Source organism: Dryas octopetala, chromosome 6 (assembly GCF_963921425.1).
Source record: "Dryas octopetala chromosome 6, drDryOcto1.1, whole genome shotgun sequence".
Lineage (NCBI taxonomy): Eukaryota > Viridiplantae > Streptophyta > Magnoliopsida > Rosales > Rosaceae > Dryas > Dryas octopetala.
Window position 1 is genome coordinate 17,853,490 of NC_141371.1, and position 20,212 is coordinate 17,873,701.

Genomic DNA, 20,212 nt, shown 5'->3' on the forward strand with positions numbered 1-20,212 from the left:
ACCAACCTCCAAAATATTTACTAACATCCAAAAGAGTTGAACTTGCTATTCTATATGAGGCCAACAACGTAATATATATTAGCAAGTTTAACTGTCCAAAATACCAACCTAAAACTAATACAGCAGCAAGTACATCCACAGTTCAACAACAAAAATCTCTATGGCAGCAGCAATTCCATTTCATTTCTTAGTTTGCAAGTTTTCAGCAGCCATACCTGAGAACTTGTCATGCTTCCTAGTTGCTTCATTCAGGGAGCACCTTGCATTCAACATTCCCTCATGTGTTGAAACCATACGATCAGGAGAAGGAGTTGAAACATTGCCTGAATGAATGACTGAATCAGATGAGGCATTCCTAAGTCTTGGCAGGGCAGACAAGAAGGTTGAAGGCACATAATTAGGTGAATCTTGTGTCATTGTACCATCAAATAAGACTTGCACTATGGGAGGTAGATATTCTTGTGTGCTTGGAAGTGACGCAGCTGCTGTCCTGAAGTAATTGTCAAGAGCACTTGACACTCGAGTCTTAAAAGTGTATTTCCATGTTCTGCTGCTGCCTTCGCAAATGCAAAATCTCCTCTTGGTGAATGCTTCGCACACGCTTCATCTCCCGATGATACTGATCCAGCATAATCCTTGCTCTATGAGTTTCCTCTTTTTGTTGTTTAGCTTCTCTAGCAGCTTCTTCATATTGTTGCTCGTAGGCAGCCCTTAAAGCATGTAGCTCAGCTGAGAGACCTCGTCTATCAATCACGAGTCCAGATATGTATGAAGGAGTTACCCCAATCCCATAATCCTTAACTCGGTTATCCTTCTTTGGGCCAAGCACAGTTGCAAATACCTCACTGCAAACCTGGGGTGTCAGTTCGACACTATTTGGCAACTCTTGGTATGCACGAATCCTATTGTCTAACTCAAACTACACGTAAAATTCAAAAAACATATATTTATTATAAGTGAAATGAATTATTTTTAACTCCATGTATCCTTAGGTAGCTATAAATGAGACTCCATTAATCTGTCAATTATAAATACTCTCCAAGACTAGTAAATTTAAAGTTAAATAAGCAATTAAAACTCACCATGATTTTTCCAGAGATTGCATCAATAGGCTCCCCATTTGGCTTATGGTGTATCAGCTTAAAAAATTCAATTCTATCAGACTCAACACCCTCATGCTCTTGTGTCTGCTAATTAGATAACAGTAGGTGTAAAACATGGTCAATAACATTTCAGAACATGTGCTATTACACTATTTCGAATGCCAAATCAAATGTCAAATCAGATTGTTGGAACTTACATATTCATCACGCACTTGTGCATATGATATAGTCCATGTACTATGCCCCATAGTTTGTTTGCCACGATTGATAATGTTAATGGCACGTCGACGCTGCATAAATACAAAACCAATTCCTTTTTTTCAAACTAAAACAATACATTATGTAAATCATGCTGCCACTTCAATTTAAGTGTAAAACAATACATTCCCCTTATCTGAATCCCAATGCGCAACTAGTAGGGACCATTGGCGAGGGCAGACATGCTGGTCACCACATAGAAATCTGGCTTCAGTGTTTTCATTGGGGTAGTATCAATCCTTACGCAGAATACACTTGTGATGCTTCCAGCGTTCATTCAGCTTCGTCTTCACCACGTAACGAATTCTATATGCCAAAGTCTTTGTCCTGCTATCACTCCAATCAACTATTCCCTATAATTGCAACAATTAATGTTTTAGAAAGTATCAAATACCAATAAATTGGTTAAATAGCAATGTAAAATTAAATGTGAAGATTGCAAACCTCAATCCTTGTCCAAGCTGTGTTTAGCACACGGCCACGAAATTGTCTCCAATCCACCACATTGATTGGGAAAAGTTTGCTATCAATGGCCAGTTGGTCAATGCAGCGAGAAAACCGTGCTACTGTCCTTGCAGGTGCAACTGCTTGTCCAAATGAGTTGAATCTCATGATCTCACGTTTCTCTATAGCCCAGTTTGGGTGGTTGCGTCCACAACGCTGCCTTATGTCTGAAATCGAAACAAAAGCAGGAGCTTCAACATTTTCATGAGTTTGAAGAACATCAAGTGCAGCCTCCATGGCATTGGCAACCTTCATGGACATTAAGTGGGCAATTAACATTTTTTCTTGCTTGAAGAATATCGAATGTTGACTGCAGTTCAGCATGATTTTCCATGTCTTGGGTCTCAGAGTCAGATTCCATAATATCGACTCCCTCATGTTGAGTCTCCAGTCCTACCACATCTTCAGTTCCCTCTGCCTGAAGGTCAGTCACCATCTGCTTGTCCCTGCTTATTTGACCAACAAAGAAAGGTACATGACTTGAATACTTTGTTTATAATGATCAGAAATACTAAGATCATGTAAAAACCATCATTATATGTGTAAACATGTACCTTGTTCCAGCTATTTTGACCAAATCCATCCAATGTCACACAACTCACTTGCACAAATTCTTAAGGTAAAATTTGTATGATCAGCTTTTTTAATTTTATTCATAAATAAGTAATGAATCATAGCACATTAATGTATTAATTACACTATTAACATATAAGATACAGTGAAGATGAATATTTAAATAATTTTTCATAGATATAGTATGTTATTTGCTGCTAAATACCATATCCTCCTTGCAGATCTCTCAAAAAGCATGTGGATTATAAAAGGTATATTCAAATAAACAATAAAAATTAATAAAACTTTCCTTCCACTCGTAGCCTACAAGCATAACAGTCCACATATAACTTGATTTTTTTACCAATATAAAGAACTTTCCTCCTAGCAAAGTTGATTTTTTTTTACCAATATATGATTCTCTTCCAATGGAAGGCTACAACCATAACAGTCCACATATAACACACTTCTTGTCTCGTTAAAAAATAAACATACAGTAAAATGGCTAAAATAGAATCATGCAAATGTCATTGTGTTTGTGCATTTGACAAATTTTTCCCTGTTACCAACATTCACATGTGAATCTATGGGGTTGCAGAACTTAAAAAAATAGGGTTTAGGCATTTTGGAACTATCAATCTACAATGTTTTGAGAAGTGGTGTAAGGGTACATGTTGACTAAAACTTTTGTCTTCGTTTGAAACCTGTTAGTGCTTTATCAAACATTCATTTGGTTTTTACTTCATTGAAGCTGATCAAATAATAACACACAGGCTTGCAAAAAACTAACACACACGCACACTAAATAAGCATAAACATTCATAATAGTCCACAATGGTTTGGTTTACCTGAGATAAAAGGCTGAATGAACTATCCCTTTCATTTTCCCTATTGAAGTTTCTCTTTTCTGCTGTAGAGTAGAAAGTAAGAAGCTTTTGATTTTATCTCACCAGCATGTCTGGGGTTTTATATTCTTTAGTCTATGATCATTGCTCTTATCACTTTGGGAAATGGTCCATCAGAATCTCATTAGAAGATTCAAGTACACTTTGTTGTATATAACAAATACTTTATTCCAATCAGAAAAAAAGTTTTGGCCCTTTTTGGGGTAAAAATAAACGTCATTCATAAAGCTGAGCAATTCATTCATATTGTTTCAACTTTATGGGTGAGTAAAATAGGCGGGAAATTAAAATATATTCCCTCTAACCATTATGAGTTGCTTCCTTTAGTTTCATCCCTCAAACAGTAATGTATATTTTTTCAATAGCTGTATTTCTATGTCTGGGGTTGGATGAAAGAAGATGATGAGTTTTTGTGCAGCATGTAGGTGTGGTTTCTCCTACATCAAACTACTAGGCAAAATATATAGGTTCTTCATAAAATATAATACATATACTACTTGTGCATTCTTAATAATACATCTAAATCAACCCAGTCATTGCTACTAATATGGTCACAAGTAGAAAACATATATTACATACATGGATATATGCATGATATAGGTAACACAATCAAGTCAGCAACTTTTTTGGGCAGTGGCGAGCTTCATGCTCTTGAGCTATTTTTTTGACTCCAATCCATAGGCCTTCCTAAAATATTCTTCGTAATCACTGTCAATATCATCTTCGGTTCCTGGCCGAATTATCCTCACCCTGTTTGCTCTTTTCTTCAGTCGAACCTTACGAGGTTCAGGATTTTGATTAACAGTTCCATCTTTATGTTGCTTGTGCTTCCTAATATGTAGTGGGAAACGACAATCTCATGTAAGTTGTGTGTGAGCTGTTAATTCCTTTTGACAACAAGTGAAGACAGCAAAAAGGAATGGAGAAAAGCTTTAATTAAGTTTCCACTTAATTGATCAATTAATAAACAAACATCCTTATGTGATAAAACATCCAAAATCATTTAAAACAACTCTTGGATCTTAAAGATCACTTTTTAAAACATATTAAAAGTTTGTCAGAAAGTGGAATCGTCACTAAAAGGTCTGGTCTTCAAGGGAGAGAACCGGTCCTCAAGCCAAGAAATTCAAGGTCACACTTACTGGAGGTCCGGTTCTCAAGTCCAGAAATTCAGAGTCATACTTACTGGAGGTCTAGTCCTCAAGGGAGAGGACTGGTCCTCTAGCCCAGAAATTCAGAGTCAAACCCTAAAAGTTTGTGCAGCATGTAGGTGTGGTTTCTCCTACATCAGACTACTAGGCAAAATATATAGGTTCTACATAAAATATAGGCTTATTCATACCATTGCCTCCTGTAAGATACACTTTTTTTCACTTTGCCTCTTGAAACTTAAATCCTCTCAGTTTGCCACCTGAACTTCAAACAGTTGTTGCAAAAAACCCTATGCCGTCAACTCTGTCAATTTTTCCGTTAAAAAAGATGACGTGACACCTATATGGCATAGGTGGGACCCTTTTCTAGTTATGTAACATCCATACAGACACTAAAAATTATAAAAAATTGACATTAAGCTCGAAATTTGCAACGTCCCCTACTCATATAATCATATTTTTTATAATTTTTAGTGTCTGCATGGATGTTACATAACTAGAAAAGGGTTCCACCCATGTCATATAGGTGCCACATCAGCTTTTTTAACAGAAAAATTGACAGAGTTAACGGTATAGGGTTTTTTGCAACAATTGTTTGAAGTTCAGGTGGCAAACTGAGAGAATTTAAGTTTCAGGGGGTAAAGTGAAAAAAAGTGTATCTTACAGGGGGCAATGGTATGAATAAGCCTAAAATATAATACATATACTATTTGTGCATTCTTAATAATACATCTAAATCAACCCAGTCATTGCTACTAATATGGTCACAAGTAGAAAACATATATTACATACATAGATATATGCATGATATAGGTAACACAGTCAAGTCAGCAACTTTTTTGGGCAGTGGCAAACTTCATGCTCTTGAGCTATTTTTCTGACTCCAATCCATAGGCCTTCCTAAAATATTCTTCGTAATCACTGTCAATATCATCTTCGATTCCTGGCCGAATTATCCTCACCCTGTTTGCTCTTTTCTTCAGTCGAACCTTACGAGGTTCAGGATTTGGATTAACAGTTCCATCTTCATGTTGCTTGTGCTTCCTAATATGCAGTGGGAAACGACAATCTCATGTAAGTTGTGTGTGAGCTGTTAATTCCTTTTGACAACAAGTGAAGATAGCAAAAAGGAATGGAGAAAAGCTTTAATTAAGTTTCCACTTAATTGATCAATTAATAAACAAACATCCTTATGTGATAAAACATCCAAAATCATTTAAAACAACTCTTGGATCTTAAAGATCACTTTTTAAAACATATTAAAAGTTTGTCAGAAAGTGGAATCGTCACTAAAAGGTCTGGTCTTCAAGGGAGAGAACCGGTCCTCAAGCCAAGAAATTCAAGGTCACACTTACTGGAGGTCCGGTTCTCAAGCCTAGAAATTCAGAGTCACACTTACTGGAGGTCCAGTCCTCAAGGGAGAGGACTGGTCCTCTAACCCAGAAATTCAGAGTCAAACTTACTGGAGGTCCGGTCCTCAAGCTACATTTTCCCTTTTTGGCTAGGAAAAGCCAAAGGCCTAATACAAGAAACAATAGGGATAAAATTCAAGTAAACGATCCTTTAGTTCGCTTATGGTCAAGTGGATGTCGTGCAGATCCCCAGTATACCGCTGCTGAAATGCATTCATGTGGTTATCAAAAGCATCCATGGGAGAGTTAACCGCTGAGAATATATCTAAGGTCAAGACGCTCCATGATGGAGACAAAGTCAGGTGCAACAAGAACTCCAGAAGAAGACGGCTCAGAGGGAGCAGTAGGAGCTGGAGGAAACTCATTAGGAACTTGAGTCACCATAGGCCAGGAATTAGCATCACTTTTGCGCAAAACCCATCCGTCAGTTGGACCATCCGGATCCCATAGTGGATCATTATCCATCACAAGAATCTTGGAACATTCGGCAAGACGAGTGATGAGACAGGGAAACGAAAATTGAGAATGCACATTTCTGACCATGCGACCACATTCCACAAGATGAGAGAAAATGATGTCCTCCAAAGGAACTGGAACATCAGGGGTATTCAAGGCAATCATCAACCTACATGCTTCATCAGAGATGCAAGATTTTTGACTCGTGGGATAAACATTGCATCAAACAAACATAAATAGCATACAAAATAGTTCTGTACAAAAACCAAAGATGACGCAATGATCAGTTTTTATACGAATGGTTTCAAACGAATAGTTTTTATACGAATAGTTTCAAAATTTTTATAATCAGTTTTTCCAGAGGAGGGTAGTTGACAAACAATACGAATGTCATCACTAGTGATCATACATTTGTGCTCTCAAAGAAACACATGTGAATCCTTGGTTACTTTGAAATCGACAGGAAAGTTGGCATAAAACTCACTAACAAGATTGGCATTGTACTGAGGGAAAGATTCGACAAATGGTCACAAACCACGTGCCGCTAAAATATTCACGAAGGCAACACTCATGTCTCGAATGACAATTGGACGCTCAGAGATAAAACCTCTTTGTTCTATCATGCCCCAACGGGCTTCACAGTCCTCATTGCAAAACCGTCTATACTGACTAGGGGAATCCCTAGGAAGAGGAGTCTCTTCTTGAGGTTCGGAAGAACTCGCTTGAGATTTTCATTTTTTAGCAATGGGTTGCTGAGAGGATGCTTTCTTAGGGGCCATTAGACTAGACACCACAAAAATACAAGCTATACCATTAAGCAAACAACAAGTAAGACCAACAACCCAAGGACAATTCAAAAATGCAAAAACACATTTAATCTCAACAATTTCAATATTCATAAGCCATAAATAATCTCAATAAATTACACAGGGGAACACATACCAGCAAACAAACACAATGTCACAAGCAAGTTTAGAGAAAACACAAATTGTATGTTTAGAGAAAGAGAACACATACCCGAAAGGACAAGCCATAACATCCATTTCAAACATTTTCAAGAAATAAGTGGAAACACGAAGAAACAAGCAACAAAGAAAACAAAGCAAGTTAGAAAACAGAAAAAAAAAAAATAAACAAGAAATTTAAGGAGAAGAAGAAATTGCAGAAAAATTAGAGAAATACCTTGGTCAAGAACACAAAAAATAACAACACAAATCAATGGGTAATCTTCCGAAGGGGCCAAAAATTGAGAGGTAAGAAGAAATTTTGAGATTAAATGTGATTTGATGAGGAATTGAGAAGAGGAAGAGAAAAGAAAATAAGAGAGAATAAAGAGAAGAGGAGCAACGCAGTGGAGAAGGAGGGGGCACGGGACACGGACACGGGGGAAAGAAAGAAAAAAAAATGATTTTTTTTTGTTAAAATAAGAGAATGACCTTTGGAGGTCCAATTCTCAGTCAAATTAGAAGCAAAGATGATAAAGCATTGCCCCTGGAGGTCCGGTTCTCAAAATGAAAGTCTGGTTCTCATTTGAAGTTGAAAAATTGGATCTTCTCTGGAGGACCGGTCCTCTCAAAAGAGGTCCAGTCCTTTTTTATTATTATTATTATTATTTTTTGTTAAATGAAATGTGTCCTCCAAAAGAAATCAACCACACTATAGAAATCAACCAACTAGTTATTGGTCTTCGATCTCTAGTGCTCGCATAACTCGATGTATTAGCAACCACGAAGATCCCATAATTTTGATTTTTTTTTCTTACATCAATTGATTTGATTCTGAAACGGAAACCATTAATAACAAAATTCTTGAGACGAACCGCTCACTGAGAAAGCCCGACAGATATTGCAGTTAAGCCTGGATGAACATCCTCCCCATTATCCAACATTGTTTCCACCTATATGACACAGAAATTTAATTAAGCTATGACAAAACCATTATTATAGAATGGAGGTTAAACCAAGTCCAAAACATGAAAGCTGAGAAGATCAACTTACAAGTTTTTTAAATGTATGAGGAAATGATTCAGTTGCTGCAGCTTTTTAGGTGTCATAAAATTAGGATATTGCATTTGTGGTGTCATAAAATTAAAGTTTCAGATGAAAATAAGAATGTTTCAAAGTTTTGACCCTTTATAACATAAGTTCCAATTGCAAATCATAATTATAGCACAACTACTAGTCACAAGACAATCAGGAATGCACATTCTTAGGATTAGATAAAATTCATCACTCAATGAGAAGCACAGGCTTCTCCAACCAAACAAACTACTGAAACAAATGTAAGATTTCATTTAAATAAAAAATAATAATGTTTGACTATCAAAATATTAGCAAAATGTACAGACTAGCTTACTGTTCAATATGAGCAGAAAACTGAGCAACTTTTTGCTTGCACTGGTTGGCAGAAGTTGTTACTTCTTCGTTTTCTAAATTTTTCTTGCACACCAAATACACATGATGAACAACTCATAAATAAACTCTCAAAATTATTTAGTTTAATTGGCAAGAAAATAATGGTTATTGGGACAGAATCTGAAGGGGGAAAATTTGAAATAATCGACCGTTGAACTTGAGCATCCACTAACTGATCCCTCTCTTTTGGGTAAGACCTAAAACCAAAGGATAGATCAACCCCAAACAATTAGTTGAAACTTATATCTAAGTACCTAGTTTAACAAACCATTTAAGTTGATTAATTAACAGTTATTAAGAAACCATACCTCAGCCTAAGTATGAATCCCTGAATCGTTACTATCCTTGCGGCGGCTGGTGATAGTTGGAAGCAAAAAACGCTATTCAGACTAACACAGGACTTCGTTGGTGTCTGGGTTGTTGTCGACCCATATATACTTTATGTGCAAGTTGGTTCCCAAATTATAGTTGTTGTCTAGGTTTACATACCAACCATTCTAAAACAATAGAATGCAAGTTAATAGGATTGTCAGAAAGTTGTTCACAACCATTACACCAAGTTGACTAAGTAACTGACCTTATCTTTAGTTGCAAATTTACTAAAGTGACCCAGGTACTAACTTGCACCAACCAAAGCTTAGTAGCAACCTCATGGTCAAGTGTTCTACAGTACAAGTTGACCAATTTTAGTGATCGATAATTGAAACTATCCAAATTATTGATAAATATAATCAGTCGGCATTGCCCCTTATTGTTTTAGTGATCACCAAATAAAAAATTTAACCTTGGGAAGAACATGCAAGCGCCAAAAGTAACGCCAAACCCCAAGAGGCACCAAAGAACTAGATGCACTACAAAATATTCCATTCATTTTAGTAGATGAAATCTGACGAGCAAGCCAATAGCCAGTTTTAACTGTATATCTACCACTTCAAGGTTTTGTAATTGAATATGAATTTTTAAAAAATGATAACGTACCCTTGTTTTGGAATACTCAAAGTAAAATAATTTTCATAAATAGGAATTCATCTTGAGGTTTTAAGAAAAACATGTTAAAGTACCAAAACCAAATTATGAAATCAATAGGTGAAAATAGTAAAAGTTAAATAATGAGCCATGCTAATCCTTAGTAGTTCCAACAATAGATTCTTCAAACACAAGGTAAAGTAAAATGAATGGTTACACACTCTTCCATGGAGGGATCCTCCTCCTTCTTACTCAAGTCCTTTGATGTAGGGGGTGTTAGGATGTCAATACTTGGTTTTCTATTTCACCAACTTCCTCTCTCCTCTTCACACATTTTATTATAGATAACTTTTTCTTTATTAAAGTTTTAGGAGCTTCTCTATTCATGTATGCCTTCCACGTTTCAAATATCCATATAAACGACTCTGTACTCTCACTGCTTAGCAATCCACAACCCAAGAACACAATTGTCTATGATGATTTAACCCAATAAAAGGAACAAATGATATATTTTATTTATTTGTCAAGCATGTTGTGTCAAAGGTGATAACATCTCCAAAATCCTTAAAAGCTCCTTTACTCCTTGCATCAGCCCAAAATATGTTTCTTAGTCGACTTTCTTTCAGTTTAGCCGAAAGAGCGAAGACTTGTTGAGATTCAAATCGGGTGAAGGATCAAAGCATGGCTTTATTTTTTGTTGGGCGAAAAGAAAGCTTTGGCGAATAAAAGGATTTATATATTCTCTTTTTCTCTTAAGACTGGGCGAAGAACTAATATCATTCGCTAAGTAAGGAAACATTAGTTCGCTTCATTAAATGCCTGTAGCAGCTTTTTGCAAGCCTTATGCCGAGAAGGACTTGCAAACATCTTACTCTCATTCCGTGCTGATCTCAAGAACTCATGTTCAGTCACCAGTTATGACACTTTTATTAAGCGCTACATGGGGACAAAGGGCCCAGTTTTTGACGAGGAACACTCTGCATTTCTCGCCTACTAGTTGAGTAAATTTGTTTTCTGCGCCAAGAGCAACAAAGTTTTCTCACCATTTTGTTTGCTTCCTTCACATCATTGGTCAAACTTTTGAGTAAGGCTACGAGCTCTGCCTGGTTCATTGCTTTCATGAATATTTTCGTCACCTCTGTTCATGGTTATTCAACTCTTTCGTTTGTATCTTCCCACAAAAGATGCCAATTGTTGGAATCAAAATTCTCATAAAGAATTAATTAGGCCACAATAAACGAAATGGTTGAATTACTTGACCAGAGGTTGATGAAAACACAAATGATGATTTCTTCTCGTCAAAGAAAGGTAGTGGTGGTCGTCACCTGCAAAAAATACTCTGATGTCTAAGTTAGTATTTTCTTGCTATTATGTTGTCAGTGATCTCCAAGAATTTGTCTACCTTTATTTTTACCCGTATCAATTATTTATAAGGTGTTCAGATCGGGTAACGGTCCCTTTATTATCATATTCTTGTTTCCACGTTCTGCATGAGATGAATGGTATTGAATGTTCTTTAAATCCTAATCACAACGTTCTTCTAATTTAATAATAAGAACATTGTACCTGTTTGCCGTTTTTGATATGGGATGAGTTCGGGCTTTGTATCCCTGTTTATCATGAGTTGATCTATGGGCCGTTTATCTTCTTAATATATGTTCAAGTGAGGTCTATTGCCCTGAACTTTCTCACTTCGGCCCAATCTCCGTAATCTCAACAATCCATGTGGTAAATTCGGGCCCTACACCAACTCACTCTTTAGTTAATTAATTCTCTATCATCCCACCATTGTCGAACTCCTCTTCACCTCTTTCACATTTCCCTCTCTATAAATAGCCAACCTTATGTCTTCAATAAACCATCTCGTGGAGCCCCTTTCCCCTTGATCAGAACTTATTTTGGGAGTTTCTGACCCTCTTAATATTTTAATTGTAATTAATTGTTAATGTTTAGATTTAGTGTAATAATTATAGCTTAAGATAAAGCTGTAGTCATGAACACTCTTTGTATGTATAAATGTTGAATTTTCACTTTGCACTTATGAAAAATTACTCTCTGTTTTAACTCGAAAATATGTTGGGAGGGGTTGTGACTCGCTAGTTCATTAATTCTTCCGAAGCAACAATTGAATAACAAACTAGCGTATTCAAGGGTTTAGGTTTCATAAATTACATAGGATAGATACCATGCTCCTATGGTTTATGTGATTTTCATATTCTCACAAATCGTCATGCCTAGCTCTTTAGGTTATGAAATTGTGAGATCATAGATCTTTTCAGCTCTTCGAAGCATAGTGAAAGTGAGATTGGAAATTTACTTGATGCTAGTACATACCCTACATTAGAGTGATGAATTTTCCCTTTAATCGTGAAGATTGGATTGGATATTTAAGTGACTGATTTTGTGACAAATCTTGAGGGTTGTTTTTCTTTTAAGTTCGTGATACATAATTACTATGGAGAATTGATTTGAGAGAATTTTCGGATCTTGTGAAGCAAAGCTACGGATTCATTAAGTTTGATGATGTATGTGGATGTGCTTCAAAAGTGGAAATGATTGAGAGAGATTATATTTACACTTTGAGGTTTTATTTGAGAATTAAGATGAGTTGTGATTGATAAGTTGAGATTGTAGCTATTAAGTGTCACCAATTTTCTGATCAGTTATTAAATAACACCAATCAAATTAGAAGGAACGAGATATTAGTGTTTATGGTGTTTAGGTGTTGTCTATTTTTGGATATATTTGGATTATGAAGTGCGAAAGTCATTTTGGATATAAGAAATTGGTGATCTTTTGTGTGGATTCAAGTAGGAGACAATAAGGTGTGAATTCTCAATTTGATCTCAAAGATTGAAACATTGCATGAAGATTTTAGACATGATTACAGTATCGTTTGTGAATCGAATAGTAACAATCGTTGCTTGATGATTTAGAAAATCTCAAGGAAGAGATTTCTTTTGAGGAGGGTGGATTGTGAGATCCTGGAAATTGATTTATAATTTATTTTGGAGTAATTGTGGTTTATTGATAATTATCTTGTTAATTTGAAGACAATAGAATTTATCTAAGAAATTTCGAGAGTAAATAAATGAATTTGAGGTTTTAGAAAAATAAGATTAATCGAGATGAGTTCATATTGTTAATCATAGACAAAATAAGATAATATGTGTCGTGTCATATCCCACTCTCTTGAATGATTTGTTAATTGTTTTTTTAGAACAAAATAAAAACATTTCATCCTAGTATACTCGCAAGTGCATGAATCGCATTAGTAGCAAAACAAACAAGTACAAGGTCGATCCCACAAAGAATAGGTAATACACAACAAACCAATTAAATCAATCAATTAAAATAACTAAGCAGGAGGTTATAATATTGGATAACATACACACACGCACACACTAAGATCGTCTTGCAATGCTAAGCTTTTAGTTTCCTATTTCAAACACGCACAATTCAACCATCCAAGGCTAATAGCAAATTAATTCAAACACAACAAATCAAAGTTTGACTATTAAAAAGGTTTGGCTAGTTACTTCCTCACAATTGTTTCCTTAAAACATAATTAAGAGCTTATCGAGCTTCCCTAATTAATTAACTCGCATGTTCCCTGGAATTAAACTAAGGCAGCTGTTACCCATATATACAATAATCATTAAGATCTATGAGAACGTCAAACATGGACAACATACAAGTTTTGTCTATTGTAGAGGTCCTACGAATCCATTATTAAGAATAATTTCTTATTCATTCGTTACTTGTGATTTAGTGTCTTTGGCTATTTCACAACTAAACCTAACAAATTTACTAAATGCAATTACCCTAAGGTAGTCAATCAAAGAGTGCATACGACCTAGCCTACGAGTTCTAGTAGATAAATAGATTTTGAAAAGTGCAAACATTAAATCAATTCACCAAGAGACGGATAAACGATTTGCTAAATCATGATGTATCTGAAAATTCAACTTACAACTCAACATGTAAGATAAACCAAACTAAAATATAATGAAAATAAAGAAACAAAATTGAATTATATAAGTAAATTCTCAATTCATATTGGTAAACAAATTAACTAAAATAAATAATTAAAGACAAGAATTCCAAACGAAAATATAAGCAACATAAACAAAGGGGGCTGCGGCACAAGAAAGGAGAAGAGAAAGACCTACCCAAGCTAGTAGGCTTACAACAAAAAAGTCTCGCACTCTCTCTAAAGTGGCGCCTCTCCCTCTCTCAAACACTCTTTGAAATTTTGCTGAAAATTAAACACACTAATTGTGAGAGAATGAGATATTTATAGAGATAAGAGAGTTTTCCTTGAGAGATAAGAGAAAGGGGATGCGGCAAGGCTAGGGTTTCATGCCTAGGGCTGCACGGCATGGGTTTGGCACATAGGCTTCACTCCTCACTTGCGTGTGTGCATGGGCTGTTACCTTCTCCTTTTGTAATTTTGACTTTACCTAAGTCCAAGGTCCAAGGCCCAAGTGATCTCATGATGTGGCATGGTTGACTTTTGACTTTGACCAACAGATTTTGCTTCGAGGTTTTTTACTCAGGGCATCAGCTACAACGTTTGATTTTCCTAAGTGGTACTGCAATGTAAAGGCATAGTCTTTAATGAGCTTCATCTATTGTCGTTGTTGCATGTTAAAATCTTTTTGGGAGAAGAGGTATTTAAGACTTTTATGATCGGAGAATAAATCGAATTGCTCGCCATACAGATAATGCCTCAAGATCTTCAAAGCGAAAATCACCGCTGCTAGTTCCAGGTCGTGTGTTGGATAATTCTTTTTATGCGTCTTCAGTTGACGAGATGCATAGGCTACACCCTTTCCATTTTGCATAAAGACACAACCAAATCTTTGATGTGATACATCAATATAGATGACAAAAGGAATACCACTTTTTGGAATGGTGAGAATAGGTGCTGATGTGAGTTTCTCCTTCAATTTTTGGAATGCTTATTTGCAATCGTCATCCCAGATGTACTTCACATTTTTCCGAGTCAACTTTGTCATTAGTAGAGTAACCTTTGAGAATTCTTCTATGAATCTTCTATAATACCTGAGTGGTAGGAGTTTTCCATTCCAAGACTGATTCGATTTTAATAGGATTTATTGCTATCCTTTATCGGGAAACTACATGGCCTAAAAATTTCACCTCTAGTTGCCAAAAATCATATTTCTCAAATTTTGTGTATAATTTGTGTTCTCTAAGGACTTATAGTGCAGTCTCCAAGTATTGTGCATGATCAGCTTCAGTTTTCGAATATATCAAAATATCATTAATAAAGACGATGACAAATTGATCCAAGAATGAGTTAAAAACTCGATTCATTGAGTCCATGAATATGGCTGGTACATTACTTAATCCAAAGGACATTACCAACAACTCATATTGTCCATAACAAGTGTTGAAAACAGTTTTCGCAATGTCTTACTTTTTCACCAAAAGTTTTTGGTACCCAAAATGTAAATCAATTTTTGAAAATATTTTAGCTCATCGCAATTGATCGAACAAATCATCTATTTTGGGAAGGGGATATTTATTCTTAATTGTCACCTTGTTCAATTGCCAATAATCAATGCATAGTAGTAAAGACTCATCCTTCTTTTTGACAAATAACACTGGCGCTCCCCAGCTTGAAGCATTAGGTCGGATAAATCCTAGATCCAATAGTTTCTTGATTTGTTATTGTAACTCCAATTCTTTTGGTGCCATTCTATATAGGATAATGGATATTGGTCTAGCTTCAGGTATTGACTCAATACTAAATTCAACCTCTCGCTTTAGGGGTAAATGGATGATTTTCTGAAAAACATCCCCAAAAAGATTAGCCATAGGAATTTTGTCTAATTTTGGCTCAGAGTTCTTTATCTTGACATGATTGAGAAATTTGGTAGACATGGATTCTTCTGACTGAGTATTTTGAATTTCTCGAATGGATTGGCTAGGAATTAAAAAAGTTATGATTCTTTTATGGCAATCTAAGATAGCATGATATTTGGTTAGCATATCTTTCCCTAAAATTATGTCAAACTGACCCATATTGTTGATGCAAAAATTCATCAAGTATTGCAACAACGTCAAAGGGATGAGCTGGATGATGATTAGGTTGTCGATTTGTGATAAACAAGGGTGATTGTGAGCCGATGTTACTGATGATCTCTAACACCAATAACCTACATGAATAATGATCAAAAGAAGTAGCACCGGTGTGGTACTAGCCAACTAAACTCCGATGATCAAATCAGTATAGAGTAAGAAGAAGGTGTATAAGTAAGAACCAGCAAAAACAAAGTGATAAACTTGCGAGAAATGAGAAGAATAATGTAAAATGTTATGGGTTTATCTCTTAAGAAGGTGTGTGTTTTCTTATGTTTTTGTGAACCTTTCCTTTGTGCATATAAGTGAGTTTATATAGGTAAAGAAGGAAGCAAAAGAGGTTTACCTACATGAGGATAAATGTTGGAAAATAGGTCACGTCTAGGGTTTAGAATAGTTTTGTGCACAACTACCAAGCACTCATGCATTGAATGCAAGTATGGTAAGTCATAGTGGACTATTCCAAAAGTCATGACTGGAGTCTAGGATGTCAGGCTTTGTAGCATGTCCTATCACAAACACTCAAGTGTGGCGATTCATCCTAACTTTGATTTTATAGCATAGCGGTGGAACAAGGGATTCGAGCCGAACTAAACATAGATTCTTTCCTAGGGGATTGTATGACCAAAAGATGAGTTCGGCAAAATCACAAGTAGTTCGAGCTGAACTGGATACTTGGAAATCAACCTCTTCAAATATGAAATGATCACCTTTGGAAGATTGGATCGGTAGAGTGGTATCGATGGTGCCGAGCCAGACTGATTACATTAGAGGATGATACTTCAAACAAAGATGGACAATCCTTAGAAAGGGAGTTCAGTTCGATTCAGTCTTAATATGATCTCTTGATCGGAGTCGATGTAGCAGTACAGGTCTTCATGTTAACCAAATCAAATGTTGAAAAGTCAACATACCAAGTAGGATTTGTCAGACCATGTGGAAGCTTATGATTGGTTGTTGAATCACAAACACATAAGTAAAATGATAAGATCTGCAAGAAACTCTGTATCTAGTACGTTTATAGAGCATGACTCACAAACTTTGGTTAAGATGACTGAATTTCCTAGTGGAGTGGAAACTACTATAAATTCATTTAGTGTCACTCGTATTAAATCCAAAGTTGTAACAAATGTAGAAGATATAAAAGAATTTAATGTTCCTGTATCAAATAGAATATGAGCATGACTACTAAATGCTAGTAGCGTACCTTCCATGACAGTGTTATCAAAAGCAACGACATTCAGTAAAACTGAGCGATGTGGTGGATTAATAGTCGGATAAGGTATCTTGCAATCCTTTGAAAAATGTCTCATCTTTCTACAGTTGTAACACGAGCCTAGAAGTCGTTTCGGCCTTGGACAAGAGTTGGGCATGTGCCTAGTGCCTCCATAATCATAACATCACATCGGTGGCCTTTCCACGTCCTTCCCTTTATTAATTGATGCAGTTGGATTTTGGAATGTACCTCTTCCTTTTTGAAGTTTTCGGGATTGATTACTTCTCTCGTTCCTTCTCCAAGCGGTATTTTTGGTTTTCTTCTTCTTAAGTCAAGGCTTTGTCCAATGCTTCTTCATAAATGATTCCACATTTAGCGACCATCCTTCGAATGTTGGAATTTAGTCCTCCGATGAACCATCTAGCTTTTCTATTCGAGGTATCCACCATGCGTAAGGCAAAACGTGAGAGTTTTACAAACTTAGCCTCGTACTCAGTTACGCTCATTTTTTCTTGAACAAGATGTATGAATTTAGTTTCTTTTTTGTCCTTTTCAACTTGAGAAAAATATTTTTCTAAAAATCTTTCTTTAAAGGCATTCCATATCATGACCTCTAGTGTGGCCGACGGAGTTGTACGTTTGACCATGTTCGACCAGAAACAAGCATCTCCCACGAAAAGACCGGTGGCTATTCTACAGTATTCAACTTGTGTGCCATCCACCATCTTAAAGTGAATTTCCAAATTGTAAATCCATTCCTCGACTTCGTGAGGTTTTCCTCCTACGAAATTCTAAGCTCCTTATGTGTGTCACAAATCTCTCTATCTTTTCATTGACTTGGTTTGCCTCCATCCTTCTTGCGAAGGCCTCGACAAAGTCCTCGGCATCGTCGAGTGGGTTTCTCCTATGTTCAGTCATAATCCTAATTAAAAAGAACGTACACGTTCTAGTGTGTCATAACTGATTACATATAGGTTATATCCTTATAATCTTACATTTTAGTCGTTGTATGTTAGCAATTTTAATATTTTAATTCTTATTTTACTTATCTAGTTATTTATTAAGTTGTATTAGTTTTTATATTATTTCCTAGATTTTATTAAGTTTTATTACTTTCATGAATTTTATGAGCTTTAATATAATTATTTTATTTTCATTTTGTAGGGCTTTAATTTTAAAAGCTCAAAAAGAATAAAAAAGAATATAAGAAATAAATGAAGTAGCCCAAAAGATGAAGACCAAAATGAGAAGAAGAAGAAGAGAGATCCGGCCCACTCGCTCCAACCCAGCCTGCCTAGTGGAAGCCTAACGGTCACAAGACTAGAGGAAGCTGCTGGGAAGCTTCCTCCGCCTCTCTCTCCTTCAGCGTGTCACCCATGTGCGCTTAGAAGCAAGCCGCCTGAAGCCAAGCCGCAAGCCACTTGTGTGATTAATCATTCTCCCAGCAAACTGCGCGTCGACACTTGGCATTCTCCAATATTTTACAGCCTACTGCCAGCCATCTTTCCTTGCGTTTTTCCCTCTCTCCTCTCAGCCACTCATTGTGCGACACCTGCCCCCTTGGTTGCCCTATTTTGCTGAATCTCACCTCTATATAAAGCTAACTTCACCATTCCTTTTGTATCTTTTATTCCTGCTATTTTCCTTTCTCTGTAGCCGCTCCTAAGTAGACTAAATAGGAAATTTTTAGCCTTTTGGGACTGGAATTATGAGAGAATGTGAGAGTTTTTAATTTTTTTATGCCTTTTATTTTCTTTATGTAGCATATTTTTTTAATGTTATATTTAGTTAGTTATGTTTATTCTCCTCGTCTCTTCTATTTAGTTTATTCTTATTTTCTTCTTGTCTTTTAATATTATGAGAATAGGTTATTTATTCTCTTACATTTCTAGTTTTAGTATTTTTTTTTCCTTGTTTTTATTTTCACCATGATTGTTCACGTGGCAAAAAGTGTCATTTTCGGGTTTAATGATTCAAATTGAGTCAAATCAGTTGGTACAAGTCCAAAATCAGTCTTACAATCTACCATAATGATTTCAAATCAAGTCTTTAAGTAAAACTAAATTCAAGTATGCAAACCTCAAGAATTTCCTTTGAAAAAACTATAGAAAATGGGCAGATTTTAAGCAAACTTTAAAAATGCATAACTCACTTAATATAAATGGGATTTGCATAATTCGTGGCTTGAATGAAAGGTGTGCATGTCTAATTTTTGGCACAAAAATAGTTTTTCAAGATTCTATCCCGATTGGTATAAAAATCGATTTTTGTGATGCATGGTCAGAAAATTCAAAAATAGCCAAACAAGGTTAGGTTAAGAGACTCTTGAATTTTTCTTTGGATGCACTTAACTCTAGCCATTCAACAAGGTAAAAGGGCATTGAAAATCAAACTTAGAGGGTAGGGTGAGGGTTCTTACCAATTCTTGCTGAGTTTCCCAAAGAACAATGCAAGTTGAATTTCTTCCTCCCTCTTCTCGGGTTGGCCTACCTCTTTGGCCTAGGGGTGGGCACGGTACGGTATGGTACGGTATGAGCCTCATACCGATACCATACCGAAATTTTTATTCGGTACGGTATCGGTACGGTATGGACATTTTTAAAACTTGTACCATACCATACCAGTGTTTTATGAATTCGGTATGGTTCGGTATGGTTTCGGTATATACCAACATTTTAAACTTCTTTTTTTTTTTGTCAAAAAACAATATTTAACAACAAAAAAGAAATACTTTTTTTCCAACCAAAAGATAAAACAAAACCCAACTTGTACGTTCCTTTCATTTCTGTTGTGAACTATGACCGATGGTATTGATCTTTAATTAACCATCAAACGACTAATTAAGCACATATATAATTCTAACACAATTCATCATCAACCAGTGTAAACACAGAATTAGAAAAGAAAGCAACTGATCATAAATCACACACCATTCTATATATATATATATCAATGCCAAAGAAACTACAACAATGACAAAAGGAAGAGTAAAACAGTAAAACACAACAGCAACTCAGACCCAAGTATATAAAGCATATGCTTTCTATTATAGTCTATAGACTTGCCCAAATAGCCACTAATATGGCAACACTTAATTAAAAAACTATTAAATAATTAAATTAAAAATATATCGGTACGGTACGGTATTTCACGGTATTGAAAGTTTC